The 18,603-nt window shown below is 38.6% G+C and overlaps 1 protein-coding gene across 5 annotated transcripts in view; it reads right to left on the bottom strand.

The window, feature by feature from the left end:
* Nucleotides 1–18,603, bottom strand: part of GLRA2 (glycine receptor, alpha 2) — a 236,029-nt gene that overhangs the window by 162,969 nt on the left and 54,457 nt on the right. The gene's annotated exons all lie outside the window — the stretch shown is intronic.

Genomic DNA, 18,603 nt, shown 5'->3' with positions numbered 1-18,603 from the left:
ATATTTATAGTTTTAGGTCTTAGATTTAAGTCCTTGATTCATCTTGAATTGATTTTTGTATAAGGTGAGAGATGAGGATCCAGTTTCATTCTCCTACATGTGGCTTGCCAATTATCCCAGCACCATTTGTTGAATAGGGTGTTCTTCCCTTACTTTATGTTTTTGTTTATTTTGCATGGCAAAAGGAACAGTCAGCAGAGTAAACAGCCAACCCACAGAGTGGGAGAAAATCTTCACAGTCTATACATCTGACAAAGGACTAATATCCAGAATCTACAATAAACTCAAACAAATTAGCAAGAAAAAAACAAACAATCCCATCAAAAACTGGGCTATGGACATGAATAGACTATTCTCAAAAGAAGATACACAAATGGACAACAAACATAAAAAATGCTCAACATCACTAATGATCAGGATAATGCAAATGAAAACCACAGTGCAATACCACCTTACTCCTGCAAGAATGGCCATAATCAAAAAAAAAAAAAGAAAAAAAAACAGATGTTGGCATGGATGTGGTGAAAAGGGAACCTTTCTACAGGAAATGTAAACTAGTACAACCACTGTGGAAAACAGTGTGGAGATTCCTTAAAGAAAGATAAGTAGAACTATTATTTGTTCCAGCAATCCCACTACTGGGTATCCGACCAGAGAAAAAGAAGTTATTATATGAAAAAGATACTTGCACACACGTTTATAGCAGTACAATTTGCAATTGCAAAAATGTGGAACCAACCAAAATGCCCATTAATCAACAAGTGGATAAAGAAACTGTGGTACATATATATGATGGAATACTACTCAGCCATAAAAAGGAATGAATTAATGGCATTCACAGCAACCTGGATGGGATTGGAGACCATTATTCTAAGTGAGGTAATTCAGGAATGGAAAACCAAATATCATATGTTCTCACTCGTAAGTGGGAGCTAAGCTATGAGGATGCAAAGGCATAAGAATCACACAGTGGACTTTGGGGACTCAAGGGGAAAGGGTGGGAAGGAGGTGAGGGATAAAAGATTACAAACTGGGTTCAGTGTATACTGCTCAGGTGCTGGGTGCACCAAAATCTCACAAATCACCACTAAAGAACTTAGGTAACCAAATGCCACCTTTTCCCCAAAAACCTATGGAAATAAAAAATTTAAAAAGAAAAAGAAAAGGAAAAACAACCTACTCACCCCAAAAACCTATGGAAATGAAAAATTTAAAAAGGAAAAAAAAGGAGAAACAAACTACTCATTATCTTACAAAACAAACAAATGATGGTTTTTACATAGTTTTCAGCTCTCTACACCCAGTAAGGGTTACTCTGCTCCACTTTCCTCTTTCCTTAATTTTTTTGAACTCCAGTCAGCTCTGGCTGATCCTTATATCAGGATATTTGCTGAGCTACCATCTCATTTCCACCATTTCCCTTTTTAATCCTCAAGGGAATGATGCACACCTCTTGCTCTCCCATTTTTCTATATCTCCAAGATTCAAGGAAGGAAATTAGGATTGAGAATTAGTAAATCTTGGTTCCCTTCCTAGTACTGCCTCTAACTATCTCTTCCCCCAAACAAGACCTTAAACTTGCTCAACATTTGTTTTGTCATCAACCAAATAATGAGGTAGGTAAGATGATGCTTATTCTCATTTGATCCTAATACTACAATCCCTATTTTTCTAAAGTTGACTGCTTCAAATTCTGTTCATCGTATCTCAAACACCTTTTATATCCAAAGACCCCTCGAATTCTCACACTGTTGCCTAAACTCTCCTTTGCTGTCATGCTCATTCTTGCTCTGCCTTCCTGCTTCCTTTATCTTTCCTTTCTCTGCTTCATTTTTACAATCTATTCAAGTAAAAGCAAACAAAACAAAATTTAACACTTTTTTTTTTTTGCTACGGTTTTATTTATTTATTTATTTATTTATTTTGGATTTTTTTTTTTTAATTATACTTTAAGTTCTAGGGTACATGTACATAACGTGCAGGTTTGTTACATATGTATACTTGTGCCATGTTGGTGTGCTGCACCCATCAACTCGTCAGCACCCATCAATTCATCATTTATATCAGGTATAACTCCCCAATGCAATCCCTCCCCCCTCCCCCCTCCCCATGATAGGCCCCAGTGTGTGATGTTCTCCTTCCTGAGTCCAAGTGATCCCATTGTTCAGTTCCCACCTATGAGTGAGAACACGTGGTGTTTGGTTTTCTGTTCTTGCGATAGTTTGCTGAGAATGATGGTTTCCAGCTGCATCCATGTCCCTACAAAGGACACAAACTCATCGTTTTTTATGGCTGCATAGTATTCCATGGTGTATATGTGCCACATTTTCTTAATCCAGTCTGTCACTGATGGACATTTGGGTTGATTCCAAGTCTTTGCTACTGTTAACACATGTATTTTAAAGAAAGGAAAGGGTTGTGATTTGAAGTCAGATTAGACAAAGAATCCATGCTGACAATCATCAAAGTTATTAAAATATAATGATTAGAAAAATAAAGATATAAAACAGTGCAATGTAAAAACATGTTTTAAATCTTGGAATTAAACACACCATTATATTAAGATTAGATATTCTTGGTTAGTGGAATGATTCATATTTTGTTTTTATTCTTTATCTTGCATTATCTGAATTGAGAAGTATAAATTATTTGAAAATGTCCATAAAAACTATTTATAACAGCTTTCTCATCTTCATGTAATTACATGTGCCTTTCTTCAAACAATAACTGAAAGGTAAAATTATAAAATTCCATTTTGTTCAGTAATTTTTTGCTATCACAATCATATGATTGTTAAAAATTTGTCACAAACATACAGCATTTCACATTCATTGCTAAATAAATTAGCTACCTTCTGTGGGCTATTCTGAGAACCCCCAACATGTCTCTAAAGGAATAAATGTGGCTTACGGTTCTAAACAACTGACTTAAAAATAACATTTTGGACAGGAAAAATTGTTGTCATTTATGGAGTTCATGTATAGATATAGCTATAGATATACAGATATTTAGTTTTTGTTTCCCAGCATAAAGACTTTATTTTTTTGTAAACACAATTTTGTGGAGATTAATGCCATGAACTCTTTGAAATAAGGACAGATTAAAAGAACCAAAAAAAGTAAAAAAAAAAAAAGAAGGAAAAAAACCAGAACTGGCACCTTATTAAGGGTGAAAAAAATTCAAAGGCTCCATGAGCTTAAAATTATTATTGCCATAATGAGAATCTATTTTTTTCTATTTTTCAAAGAAGAAATAAATATTTTCATCATACAAAAATATGTTCATTCATAACTTGGCTATTATGAGTAGCACTGCAAAAGGAAACAAAGCCTCAATTAGACAGAAGGACTAAATTTTTCTTTCTCGGAGATATATTGCATAGCATGGTGAAAATAGTAAATCATGGTGCATTGTACATTTCAAAACTGCTAGGGTAGTAAATTTCAAGTGTTCTCACCACAAAAAATAATAAGTATTTGAGGGAATGGATATGCTAATTGGCTTGATTTAATAACTCCACATTCTATTCATAAATCATAACATCACTTTGTACCCCATAAACATATAAAACTATAATTTGTCCATTTTCAATTCAAAAAATTAAAATTAAACTTTAAAAAAATGTTCATTATATGAAAATAACTAGATGGTATGTGGATAATTGGTTTCAGTGAATCAAAACCAAAATATCTGGAAATTTCATTATAGTTTTGAAAAGTTTACTTTTAAAAAATTAAAAAAAATAATAATAATGAAAATGAACACAGCTTAAAACAACATGTTCTTTTAAGAACATCACAGAATTCAACTATATATTGGTTTGTTATTGGAAACAACCCAACTTTAATATTCCTAATCATAGGCTTGCTGAACTTGATTGTTTTGCAAAACGACCTTTTCACATTTCTTCAGGAAGCAGAGGTGTCACACACAATTATTGCTGCCTTTGTGGCAGATCTGACTATCCTAGAGGGGCTCCGCAGTTTGGGAGTCAAAACTATTAACAGCATGGGAGACCCCACTGAGAGAAATTCCTAACAAGCAGGACCCTATCCCTGAATCTTGTCTCAGCTGAGAACTCAGTGGTTTTTTTTTTTTTTTTCTTCTTCTTTGTTTTTCCAGTTTCCTTTCTAGGAAGCTCACAGAGTTTAAGCTTTGTTCCCAAACTCATAAAACCAGTAAGTGACCAAAGTTAGATTTGAATACAGCTTTAATCCACATCAAATTCCCTTTATTATTTCCCACACTACCACATTTCACTTTTCCTCCTTAGGAAAATAATCTGTTACCAATTTATTATTCTCCTTTGTCTATGAAGCCAGCAGAGTTGATCATAGACACCTTAGTTGCCTTGTACCTGCTCAGGGATACCCCTTTCATTTTTCCTCAGACACCCAGAATTCTCATGGCTTGTTGTTTTAAAAACTCCTCCAGCCTCTCCCGGCAGCCCAGAAACCTGGGTAATAGACCTGGCTTACCCATAAAGAGCTATTTGATCTTGACTAAATCTCTGGGCCTCCCCCAACAAACATCCCCATCCTGCTCAACATCTCTGTGATTGTAAACTGTAAGTAAAGGCAACCAGCTTGAAGGATTTCCTCTTATAGGTAAATTTACTGTCTTGAATATGACGAAAACTTTAAGTGCAGGGAACACTTCTTAAAATAGGAACTTCTTGGCAATCTGGGCAGATAGGTGAGACATCTATTGCTTCCACAGGGCTTGGTCATCCAATGTCCTAGAACACTATCCACTCTTTCACTGAGAACATAAGGAAGGCCTTCCTGTACCATGTTGATCCGTTGAATCTTTCCTCCCAGTTGTACCTTGAAATTTCTGAACCATGTGACATTCTAGTGTCAGGGAGATTTGACAGGATGCATCAAGTATCAAACAAGAGTGTCATCTTAACCCACCTAGACCTTAAGTGAAATTAGCCTGGGGGCAAATTAGAAGTCAAGTTAAAAGTGCATCATTAATACAACCCACACATGGAGAGAGGGAGGGAAGATTAGGAAATCACTGGGATCAAAAACGCTGCTAGGCTGGTTGACTGATCAAACATCTTTTAGTATAGTGGGTTTCAGTCTCTGGTAGGCATAAGCATTGTCTGATGGGCTTAGTCACAATGCAGATTATCAGGCCCTCTTGATAAGCAGCCCAGGTTACACCAATGCTGGTGTCCTGGAGCACATTTTAAGGAGTACTACTCCAGCATATCCCGAGGGATGACTTTGATTTCTATTAATGTGATAGACAAAAAGGTGAAGGTTTTAAGAAAGGGGTCTACAATTAGTAACAGTAGCACTCCTTTGGGAAATATTATTTCTTTTTTTTTCCCCCTTTTGAGATGGAGTCTCGCTCTGTCACCCAGGCTGGAGTGCAATGGCATGATCTCGGCTCACTGCAACCTCCACCTCCCAGGTTCAAGCGATTCTCCTCCCTCAGCCTCTCGACATTAGGGTAGGATAGTTAGCCTCAAGTAGGCTGCTAAGTGATTGGACTAGGGGTAATGATACAAGTTAGGGGTGATAATCATGGGCTTCAGTCACATTGGAGAGGTATACTGGTTAAGTCAGGGCAGTGAAGCCAAAATCAGTCCACTGGCAACCAAGAATATGGTAGATGTGGCTAGGAAACTGGGAGAGCTGCTAAGAGGGGTAGGAGGACAGTTTCTAGGTGAGATAGAGAAGAAGCCAAGACCATCATGCCTTTTAACACATGCCAGTATGCAAAGGCCAAAAGTAGGCAGTGAACTCTACTCAGGGTGATGGCAGCATATCAGGTTACTGTCTCTGATGTCTGGAAAATAGGCCACCAAGAAGTTTCAAAAGAAGTTAGGGAGGTGGCTGCAACATGCGTTGAATGAACCACAACAAAAATTTTAGAAAATCTCATGGTACTGGTCATAAAGAACAGAGTACATGGGAAGACTAGCTCTAGGTCCTAGGGTGGAGGGATTGGTGTTAAGCAGGACTCCATCTGGGCTGTAATGTAGTATTATACATCCATTGAGCAATATTTTGGCAAATATTTATTGGGCACCAGGCACCAGACACCTAAAATAAGACAGTGTGTCTCTTGAAGGAGATCACAACTTAATATCAGAATTGCAGATATATATCCTAATAGTTTCAATTTATTATTCAACTCTTCGAAGTTGTTTGCAACTCTCCCACTTAATCCTTCTGATGATGTGAATCAGACACACCTGAACAGAATCAAATAAAGGACCTTTAATTACTCCCTTGGGACCTAGATAGGCACTCTCAGTGATCGGGTAGAGCAGGTTATCTATTCTTACAGACCTGGCTCCTTAGAGGGCCCTTTTGGTCTATCAGAGAAGCATGTCTTGATGCTCCTGAATCGAACCTGAGGTACCCACATGAGGATCTTTATTCACAGAAAACAAAAGGAATTGGTCCAAGTCTGGTTAGGCAGGCAAGGAATGAAAGTTTTTAACTTACCATTTCTGAAAGCTCTCTGATGAAATGGCTACTTTGAACTTACATCATGTAACGCACAGAGAGAGTCCTGCCTACTCCAGCCCTGAGCTTGTCACCTGGTCCATGGGCAGCCACAGATGTGGCTGCACCTGGGAAGGCTTTCCACCTAATCAAAGTTTGAAAAATTAATGGTGTATAAATTGTTGGGAGTTCCACAAAGGTCCCAATACATCCTTACTCAAACACCTTCCAACTCTTAGCTGCTATATCTAATAAATGAATAAACATTTAGCTAAAGGCTTCTTTGACTATTAAGATGCAAAGCTAGGAAGAGAAATGTGTTTTAAGTACTATTACTCATTTCCTTCTTTGTGTAAATGAATTGATAGATTCCCAGATTCCCTATTGATATCTCCAAGGGCAGACTGTCATACTAAGAAAATCAAAGGGAAACATGAAACTAGATGAAAAACAGGGCTCAGAAAAATGTGGCTGGGCAACAGAGACACATCATTTTTTCAATATTGTCTAAGGCTGGACCTAAACCCCAGGTTGGTTCTGAGCTGTATGATTAGACGCTTTCCTCTCCATTAATTCCAAATAGGCACTTTTGCTGTTTTTTCTTTTTCTTTTCTTTTTTTTTTTTTTCCTGTTGACCTTGGGATGTGGAGGAGATAAATGGCAACACTGCTTGGCTCATTAGCTGTTCTCCTCTCCCGACTAAAATCCTAGTGGCTGAGCAGGAAGGCCCATGTTTACCAAATATCATAAAGGCATCATAGAAAATACCCATATGCAATGAGCAATAGTAGCTGGAAAGGACAAAAATACAGTATCTGCTCCCATCTGTGTGTGGTCCTTTCAGAAAGTGTGCACACATATGGTTGGCCCATGTTAATTAAGTCCAAATGTGGATTAGATTCAACTTGGAGAGCAACTGATGAATCTGCAGCTAAAATTTTCCCCAAATGCTTTGATATTTCCTGGATGAAAATGTTTTGAAGGTGTTGAATAGAAGAGGGATAAATTGAGCACCATCAGAGGAAGGAGCTCAAATTACCAAAGATTTAAATAATCAATACTCTCCGACATCTTAGTTACATTTTACATTTCAAAGTCATTTCACATCTAGTATTTATTTATATATCCAAACATTGGTGAAGGTAAAATGTAGCCCGCACATTAAAATAAATGAGAACTACCTTTTTCATTGTCACTATGTGTCTAGTATTATATTTAATAGTGGCATTGAGGTGAAGAAAAAGAGAAAGTTACTGTACAATGTAGCAATTTTTAAAATGTTTTATTTTACTTTTTAAAAGAAGGGGAAAGAGAGCATGTGTAAGCACGCTTATGAACTGCAGATATGGTTTTGAGAAAACCAAAGTAACCTTGTACCTGTTGACAACTGAGAGTAAAATTGTGTTACCTGGCTGGTATTTTGCTGCATTAAAAAGACTTCCATTGTGGTAACTGGTGGAGACTTACTGACCACTGTTTCTGGTGGCAAAGGTTGGACAGAGAATGGAGTTCTGGTCAGATGATAGGATGGTCCATCCTTGACTGGATAACACTTTGAAACCAAGCATAATTCCTCGGTTTGCTTTTAACAGGCAGCTAAAGGGGAGGAACAGCATCAGCTAAACTATTATCTGAAAGTAGATGCAACTGTCACCTCTGTTATGAGCTACATGTCTCCCAAAAAGAGGAAACTCAAGGCAAGGAGAGTATCCATCTGCTTTGGACTAAGTGTGGAAAGTGAGTGGAGCCTGAATAGTACAAGTATGTCCATACGTATGTGTTAAGTAAGGTAAGGGGCATTGTCACCCTTACTTACTCCCTTTTATCCTACAGCCAACTCAGGGATAATTAAGACATTCATTGAACATTTATTATGAATCTGGAACTGAGAAAAACTGCAGGTCAAAGAAAGGTTAAATGACTTTTTATGGTCACTTAGTAAAATTGGATTTGAATCCAAGTATTCCTGACCCTCAGAACTGACATTTGTCCCACCCCAATAGAATTCTGTCTTTAATCCCCTAGTGTACATTTTGCTTTCTATCCTTCATCTGACTGCTCAAGTTTAGCAAAATACCCATACTAAAATGAAACATCAAATAAAACCTTTGTTTTATTGTCATTTGAAATAACCAATCAACCAGAAATGAGATAGTTTTGCTCTGAGAGTATGTCTCATGTGGAACTTCATATAATTGTATTCATATATGTACTTAATAATTTTCAATGACTGTCCAATGATAAATATTGTATCCTCTTTGATACAGATGTTAGTTTGTAATTTTAAATGCCACAAGCGAGAAGAAACTTGTTGGAGAGACTGCTGAGACACGCAGATGGACACTTTTTTTTCCATTTTAAAATAAAGTACCTTTTCCTTTGGATTATGTGCTATGAGAATGCACTAAAGTAATTCATATGTTTCATAAGAGCCATGGTGATATCATGCATGTTTATTGTGGTATTAATGCCATCCAGGAAGCCTTACAAAAGTAGCAGTGTGGACCAGATAGAAGCCCACATTAATGTAAGTTGAGCAGCCTCACCAGGACCTCTGGTTTTCCTTTGGCTTTCTGCCATGAGAAAGTTCAGGTGATGAGTAATAACAGCAGACTAACTCCTCAGCTCTGCTGGCTCAAATCTACTACATGATTCCTTTAGTCTAAATAGTCAGTCAATTATTTTCTCAGCCAACCATCTTTGTGTAATTGTCTGAAAGTATACAAACCCATGATTCATGAACATATTCTAAAATAATAATTCACAGATATTCCTGGTGATTGAATTAGAGGGTACAAATGATCTAGTTTGCGACTGGAAAATTTCTCAGGGCACTTGGTACTGAGTATTTGTCATTGTGTAAACTATATGTTGAATTTTTCTTTTTTTGAGACAGAGTCTCACTTTGTCACCAAGGCTGTAGTGCAGTGGCATGATCTTGGCTCACTACAGCCTCGACTTCCTGGGCTCAAGCGATCCTCCTGCCTTAGCCCCCTAAGTAGCTGGGACTACAGGCACACACCACCAGTCCCAGCTAGTCTTTTTTTTTTTTTGTATTTTTTGTAGGGATGGGACTTTGCCATGTTGCTCAGGCTTGTCTCCATCTCCTGAGCTAAAGTGATACACCCTCCTCAGCCTGCCAAGTGCTAAGATTGCAGGTGTGAGTCACTGTGCCCAGCCACGTTGAATATTTTAGCGCTGCCTCTTAAATTACAGGTAGTCCAATCCTCCCTAACCTACTCCAAAATCAGGTTCCTCTTCTCAGGAGTTGTATATTTAATTGGGGAGAAAAGGGTTCAAAGAGCCAAGTAGTTTAAGACAGGCATCTTGAAATTCCGAATCTCCTCTGCTGACTCAAGCCCTAAGGGACATGAAGAATGCACTCTTATTTACTCATCAGGAAAGTGTTTTGTGGTTTGGGAAGGAGAGGGAGGTCATTTTGAGTTAAAAACTTATAATAGTGCTAGAAGGAGCCTCATACTTGGTCTAAGTCCCTGGTTCAGTCTCATTTTATAGAGGAAACTGAGACCCAGAATGATAAGCTTATGGGGCTGGAGAGGCTGTTCTATGATCCTGGGAGATATAGTAAATGATGAAAGGAAGTGTGGAGATCACAATGCCGTGAGCCATCTTCTCAGTATTCTGCTCTTTGTACCATTGCCTGAAGAGCAAACTCTGATTAATGTTAATGAAATGGAAAGTTACCTCTAAATGGAAGAGGTAACCTTCCTAAAAACCTACTGGTTGCTATTGATAATCCAGTCAGGTAAACAGTTAAGGACAGGTGGTCATGCTAACTGCCATGTATTTCATTGATCAAGTCTCTCTTTTCCTCCAAACAAGCATAAGATCTGTAATGGTTAATACTGAGTGTCAACTTGATTGGATTGAAGGATGCAAAGTATTGTTTCTGGGTATGTCTATGAGGGTGTTGCCAAAAGAGATTAACATTTGAGTCAGTGGACTGGGAGAGGCAGACCCACCCTCAGTCTGGCTGGGCACCATCTAATCAGCTGCCAGCACGGCTGGAATAAAGCAAGCAGAAGATGGAAGAACCGACTTGCTGAGTCTTCTGGTCTTCATCTTTCTCCTGCGCTGGATGTTTCCTGCCTTCGAACATCAGACTCCAAGTCTTCAGCTTTTGGACGCTTGGGCTCACACCAGTGGTTTGCCAGGGGCTCTTGGGCCTTTGGCCACAGGCTAAAGGCTGCACTGTCGGCTTCCCTACTTTTGAGGTTTTGGGACTCCGACTGATCCACTGCTGACTTCCTTGCTACTCAACTTGCAGACGGCCTGTCATGGGACTTTACCTTGTGATGGTGTGAGTCAGTCAGTTCTCCTTAATAAACTCCCTTTCATAAACGTATGTAACTTTTAGTTCTGCCCCTCTAGGGAACCCTGACTAATACAAGAGCCTTACTCTGTTGTGTCTGAATCAATATTAGGTCCCATAGCGTTTGTGTATTTCTAACCTGAGCAGGAGCTCAACAAAGCTTTCCATACTTTATGAGAGTCTGTCATATATAAACACACTTTCTGGACCTTCATACTTCCACCCTCAGCCATACCTTTGTAAAGGGCCCCTCTCCAAAAATAGCCCCTCCGCACCACAGCTCCTGCTGAATCCACTAGCATATGTGCATGCCCGGCTTCCCACCCTCCCAACCTTGCTCGCCTCTAGGAAGAATGGAATCATTGTGGTTTCCATGGCATTTCCCAGCACTTCTCTGAAGACTGCTTAATTCTGATGTGGGCGCTTATGTTACAGACATTAATTACTTCATTAAGTCAAGTCACAATACGAATGAGGATTTGGACACCGAGTTAGAAAATGAGAATGTAATTTTGCCTGGATTATAGAACATAAGGATAAATAACGGTCCAAATATGCACAGGGAAAAGAAATCATAGTTTTTCATAGCTGCCTTCTAATAGAAAATGTGGGCTTACATGTCTCATCAAAATTGAGAGTAAGGTAATCAGAGCAACACTACTGGTAACATTTAAGGCAGGTCTGAGTTCATTGTGCATTTTATTTTTGGCTCTGACATCTAAATAGAGAATGTCCTTATTCCCTATGCCATAAAAAAATTTATAACTAAAGTTAGAATCTTTTGAAGTTCTTGCATCAGACTATAGGATCAGTCAAGGATGGGAGGCCATGTGAGAAAAGCTAGCCTTCTATGTATGTGGGTAGAGTTGGTCATTAGACAAGATTGTTTGGAGGAACACCGTTGGATGTCTGTCTAGAAATCTGCACTGTACCTACTCTCAGTGGTGCCTGTAATCTATCATCAGAGGGAAAAGCATGTCAATCCCCAAGGGTTCTCTATTACAACTCCAGTACTACTGGGAAGGCAGAATACTGAATTATCAACACCCAGAATTGCAAATAGAATCAAAAGGGATTAACAAGCAAATCACCTCCAGTGCCATAAAGGAATAAGTTTTAGGTCAGATAAAGGTTGATGATGAGGTGAACAGATGCTTTGGTGATATGGGGTTGCTATTGTTGAGGGGCAATTTTATAATTATTTATGGTTTATTAGAGGGTAGCATGAGGCCCCCGGATAACTGGTCAGTTTAATAACACACTGAAAGCAAACAATATTTTCTTAATAACTTCTACCTTTAGGCATACCCATTCTGGAGGCATGCAGTAAGTCTGGAAACAAAGCTCTTAACAGTTGGAGGGTCATAGCTTCTTTAATAAAGATAAGGACCTCTTCCTCTAAACAAACAAACAAACAAAAAAGCTTAAATAACCTAATGCACAAAATATGCATATATATATATATATATTTTTTTTTTTTTTTTAGATAGAGTCTTGCTCTTCCCCCAGGCTGGAGTGCAGTGGTGTGATCTCTGCTCACTGCAGCCTCCGCCTCCTGGGTTCCAGTGACTCTCCTGCCTCAGCCTCCTGACTAGCTGGGAATACAGGCACCTGCCACCATGCCCGGCTAATTTTTGTACGTTTTTTTTTTTTTTTTTTAGTAGGGATGGGGTTTCACCATGTTGGCCAGGATGGTCTCGATCTCCTGACTTCGTGATCCACCCACCTCAGCCTCCCAAAGTGCTGGGATTACAGGCGTGAGTCACCACGCCCTGCCAAAATATGCATATATTTTGAGCAAGGTTCAAGCAAACCCATATGATCATCCCAATAGACACAGAAAAATCTTTTGATAAAATTGAAAATCCTTTCATGATAACAACCACCAACAGACTAGGAATCAAATGAACATTCCTCAAAATAATAAGAGCAATCTATGACAAACCCACAGTCAACATCATACTGGGTGGCAAAAGCTGGAAGCATTCCCCTTGAGAACTGGAACAAGACAAGGATGTCCTCTCTCACCACTCCTATTAAACATAATACTGGAAGTCCTAGCCAGAGCAATCAGGCAAGAGAAAGAAATAAAAGGCATCTAAATAGGAAGAAAGGAACTGAAACTATTTCTCTTAGCTAATGATGTGATTCTATATCTAGACACCCCTAAAGACTCAGCCAAAAGGCTCCTGAATTGATAAATGACTTTAGTACAATTTTAGGACACAAAAATCAATGTACAAAAATCAGTAGCATTTCTATACACCAATAACATTCAAGCTGAGAGTAAAATTAAGAACACAATACCATTTGCAATAACTACAAAAAAATGAAACACTTAGGAATACAGCTAAGCAAGGAGGAGAAAGATCTCTACAAGAAGAACTACCAAACACTGCTGAAAGAAATCAAAGATGACACAAATAAATGGAAAAACAACCCATGCTCATAAATTTGAAGAATCAGTATCATTAAAATGGTCAAACTGCCCAAAGCAATTTACAGATTCAATGCTATTCCTATCTAATTAACAATGTCATTTTTCACACAATTAGAAAAAAAAACTATTCTAAAATTCATACAGAACCAAAAAAGAGCACAGATAACCAAAGCAATCCTGAGCAAAAAGAAGAGCAAAGCTGGAGGCATCACACTACCCAAGTTCAAACTGTACTATAAGGCTACAGTAATAAAAACAACATGGTACTGGTATAAAAACAGACACATAGACCAATGGAACAGGATAGAGAACCCAGAAATAAAGCCACACACAACCAGCTGATCTTTGACAAAGCTGACAAAACAAGCTGGGGAAAGGACTCCTTTTTCCAAAAAATGGTGCTGGAATGACTAGCTAGCCATATGCAGAAGAATGAAACTGGACCACCACCTTTTACCATCTCTAAAAATTAACTCAAGATGGATTACAGATTTAAGTGTCTGGCCTCAAACTGTAAAAATCCTAGACAGGGCCGAGCACAGTGGCTCATCCCTGTAATCCCAACATTTTGGGAGGCTGAGGCAGGCAGATCACTTGAGGTCGGGAGTTCGAGACCAGCCTGGCCAACATGGGGAAACCCCGTCTCTACTAAAACTACAAAAATTAGTTGAGCATGGTGGCATGCACATGTGATGCAAGCTACTTGGCAAGCTGAGGCAGGAAAATCACTTGTACCTGGAAGCAGAGTTGTCAGTGAGCCAAGATCACACCATTGCACTCCAGCCTGGGTGACAGAGTGGGACGTTGTCTCAAAAGAAAAAAAAAAAAATCCTAGACAGAAACCTAGGAGACACCATTCTTGACACTGGCCTTGGAAAAGAATTTTTGGATAAGTTCCCAAAAGCAACTGCAACAAAAATAAAAGTTGCCAAATGGGACTTAATTAAACCAAAGAGCTTCTTCACAGCAAAAGAAATTATCAATAGAGTAAACAGACAAGTTACAGAATAGAAGAAAATGTTCACAAACTATGCATCTGATAAAAGCCTAGTATCCAGAATCTATAAGGAACTTAAGCCAATCAATAAGCAAAAAACAAACAGCCCCATTAAAAATAGGCAAAGGACATGAACAGACACTTCTCAAAAGAAGACATACAAGTGGTCAACAAACATATGAGAAAATGTACATCATCACTGGCCATCAGAGAAATGCAAATCAAAACCACAATGAGATATTATCTCACACCAGTCAGAATGGCTATTATCAAAAAGTCAAAAAGCAACAGATGCTGCAAGGCTGCAGAGAAAAGCAAACATTTACACACTGTTGGTGGGAATGTAAATTAGTTCAGGCGCTGTGGAAAGCAGTTTGGAGACTTCTCAAATAACTTAAAACAGTGATACTATTTGACCCAGCAATCCCATTCCTGGGTGTATACCCCAAGGAAAATAAATTGTTCTACAGAAAGACACATGAAGTTGTATGTTCATCACAGCACTATCCACAATAGCAGACATGGAACCAGCCTAGCTGCCCATCAATGGTAGATTAAACAAAATGTGGTACATATATACCATAGAATACTAAGCAGCCATGAAAAAGCACGAAATGATGCCCTTTGCTGCAACATGAATTGTATGTGTTTGTATCTTTGGACTTGGGTTGAAGTAAATGAGGAATTAATGTGGAGGTAGGAAATGACAGCACTGAAACAGAAGTGAAGAGCCCTGATTCTTGTCCTAGCTTTCCTACTTACTAACTCCATTGTTTGGGTTAACCCAACTTCTGAAAGAAGTCACTTCCTTATCACTGAAACAAGCGTGTTGGATTAGATATTTTACAAGGTAACTTCAAATTTAAAAAAAAAATCCTTCTATAAAAGTCATATTTCTGACTAAATTCTCAGAAGCAATGGGATTTTTAAAAAGAAGACAATATCAGCAAAGATACTGTGGGCATGTGAGACAAGTTGTTCTTCAAAAATGCTCACCTTCTCCTTTTTTCTTTCATGTTGTCCACCATATCCCATGATGTCCTGACCTTTATTCCAACTCATTATATTAAATTCAACAAATATTGTTTAAACAATAATATGTACAACCTTCAAGACTCACCTCACTATTTCAGTATGGATTCAAGTATGGATTCATTGTAAGTAATGTGAATTTAGAATTTGACTGTCTCTGAATTTAGAATTTGACTCTCTTTCCCCATCCCAGATGAAGGATCACCTCTTACTCAGTACTTGATCTTTAGGCCCAGCACAGTCTCTGGATTATTGACTTTCTCTGAAGAGGGTTTACAAATCAAAACGTATACTTTTGTCAGAGGTGATCAATAATTAATGGGGCGGGCCAACAAAAAACTTAGGAAAAAAACAGAGAGTAAGAAAAGACATTAGAGAATGAATACTAAAGAAGAAAAATGGACAGAAATGGATTTGGTACTTTTTCATCCACAAAGACTGTGCCCTGCTACACTGGATAAAAGGTTTATTAACACTGAGCTAAGGCCTTCCTTCCTATATAGTCAAGTACCCCAAGTGTTCATAAGGAGGACACTTAGGGAGTTCTAGTCTACTGCCATCTCTCTTTGTTTTTTAGACCCCTACCTTTTGGAATACAGATATATGAAGTATTAGGAAATGTGATCTTGCTTGTTATGAAATCAATGGACTGTATAGTTCTCTATTTGTTTTGTTTGACCATCAAAGCCTTGGACTTTGGTGTCCATAGAGAGTTAATTTTACCCCTACACCTACGAAGCTAAGAAAAACATGGAATTTTCCCCAGATTAAATGCAATTGGTATTTGCTTTAGGTTTCAGGAAAATGCAAATACAGAGTATCAAGACAGAACATTACTTTTTAAAATGTGGACCACATGCTTACATAATTAAATAATTGCTTAAGTATTTACTGTGTATGTGGAGACAGTTTTAGGGTTTTTATTTGGTACTTCTAGCCCCTTCCTTATATCATTCTCAAACTTTCTTCATTCTATCCCATTTATACTCTTAGGAATCCAATATGTTCATCCTCAGAAATAAATTTTATATCAGCTTTTTAGAGTTTAGTGTAGATTTAAGCCAGTGGATGTCCTCTCCTGGGAGTATTTGTGTCGTAAACCTGAGTATGCAGGGGAATTACTTCCTAATGGAACTTCAGTAGGAACTTTTCAGCACCTTTAAGACATGGACACAACTGTACCTGCCTTGGCCTTAAACTTGAGTCAAACCTGCAGCTGGGCATATATTAGCACTAGTTACTCCTTGACCTCTAGTTAAATTGAGCCCAGTGACAAACAGGAGTGTGGATGCCAACTCCCAAAGTCTGGCAATATTTTGGTCACATAATTCATTTGCAAAATTAGAACCACTTTTGTTTTTCTTGTTTCCTATTTATTCCTATTACTTAATTTATCATGTTTCCCCCTGCCTTGTTAGACTGAAGTCATTGCAGGGGAAGGACCACATCTTACTTAGTTCTGGGTCTCTAGACCCAGCACAGTATCCGGTTCATCAAAAGCCCTTCGAGGCAAAAAATTAGATTCTTACAGCTCAAATCTCCCAACAGCTTGTATTTTCTTAAAATGATATCCCCAATTCTCCTTTGCCAAGGTTTTTTATTTTGATTTCAGAGAATACTCACAATGAAAGAAAAGTATAAAACAGCCTGCCACAGGACAAACCCCACCTAATCCAAAAGAATTGTTAGGGCATTTCAGGGCCTGTTATGTGCTATGCTTGGGAACCAGAGATACAAGAATAGCCTCTGGGTCTAGGCAGGAGCATGATATTCTTGATGATTCTAGAATGTAAAGACCTTCATAAAACAGCAAGAAAGCAACAACAGCAACAACAACCTGATTTTATTTCAGCAGTATGTGATGCCTGGTATTCATTAGAACAAATGCCACCCAAGGCCCACGGGATTAGCTGGGGCAGCTGATGCTCTGTGCTGCTTTTTATAACTCTCCTTCCTAGCGCCACACTCTACATATGTCCCATTTTATCAGGTCCGGTCAACTTATTTTGTGCTCAGTACTGCATTTTACACCAACCAAACACATCACCATGGAGAATGTTTTGTGTTTCCTTAAAAATGAAATGGTCATTGGGAGAAGTTTCCTGGTTTTCTGTGCAAGCAGTGACTTTGCCACTTTTTACAAATGAGCAGCTTCTTTTATTCCACAAGACATTGGGGCTCTCAGCCATCAGCAGGGTGTGAAATTATTAGGTATAAGAATGGAATTTACAGTACAGAACCAAATCATATATAGAGTTGTCAAATGAGGTTGTGATGATGTTGAGTCTGCAAACTTGGAAAACTTATTTGCAAGGAGACTAGCTGTCCACTTTTTTGGTAATAAAATTATATACAGAAGGGGGCATTCTATTAAGGACCTTTAAATGCCAATAGTTTATTCAATGTACTATCTCTCATATACAGTACATTGTCCTAGACCTTTGGTAGATGTTACAAAAAAGACAAAAACCAAATATCTTGAATTGAAAGAGCTAAGAGCTCACTACTGAAAAAGAACATTAATTTTTCTAAACATTGATTTTAGGTTCAGGGATACATGTGCAGGTTTCTTGTATAGGTAAATTGCATGTCATGGGGGTTTGGTGTACAGATTATTTCGCCACCCAGGCAATAAGCATAGTACCCTATAGGGCAGTTTTTTGATTCTCGTCCTCCTCTTTCCCTCTACCCTCAAGTAGGCCCCAGTGTCTGTTGTTCCCTTCTTTGTGTCCATATATATTCAATGCTTAGCTCCCGCTTATAATTGAGAACATGCAGCATTTGTACTGCATGTTCAATTGAACAGTACTGTACTATTCTGTACTATTCACTGAACAGTATTTTTCTGTTCCTGTGTTAGTTCACTCAGGATAATGCCCTCCAGTTCCAACCATGTTGCTGCAAAGAACATGATCTCATTCTTTATGTCTGTGTAGTATTCCATGGTGTATAGTGCCAGTTTTTTGTTTTTGTTTTTGTTTTTTGAGACAGTCTCACTCTGTCGCCCAGGCTGGAGTGGAGTGGCACTATCTCGGCTCACTGCAATCTCCGCCTCCCGGGTTCAAGCAATTCTTGAGTAGTTGGGGCTACAGGCACGTACCACCATGCCCAGCTAATTTTTTATACTTTTAGTAGAGATGGGGTTTCACCATATTGGCCAGGCTGGTCTTGAACTCTTGATCTCGTAATCCGCCCACTTAGGCCTTCCAAAGTGCTGGGATTACAGGCATGACCCACGGCACCCAGCTGCCACATTTTCTTTATCTAGTCTACCACTGATGGACATTTAGTTTGATTCTGTGTCTTTGCTATTGTGAATAGTGCTGCAATGAGC

The sequence above is a fragment of the Colobus angolensis genome, unplaced genomic scaffold, assembly GCF_000951035.1.
Source record: "Colobus angolensis palliatus isolate OR3802 unplaced genomic scaffold, Cang.pa_1.0 Scaffold450, whole genome shotgun sequence".
Classification (NCBI taxonomy): Eukaryota; Metazoa; Chordata; class Mammalia; order Primates; family Cercopithecidae; genus Colobus; species Colobus angolensis.
This window is presented reverse-complemented; position numbering and strand designations above follow the sequence as displayed.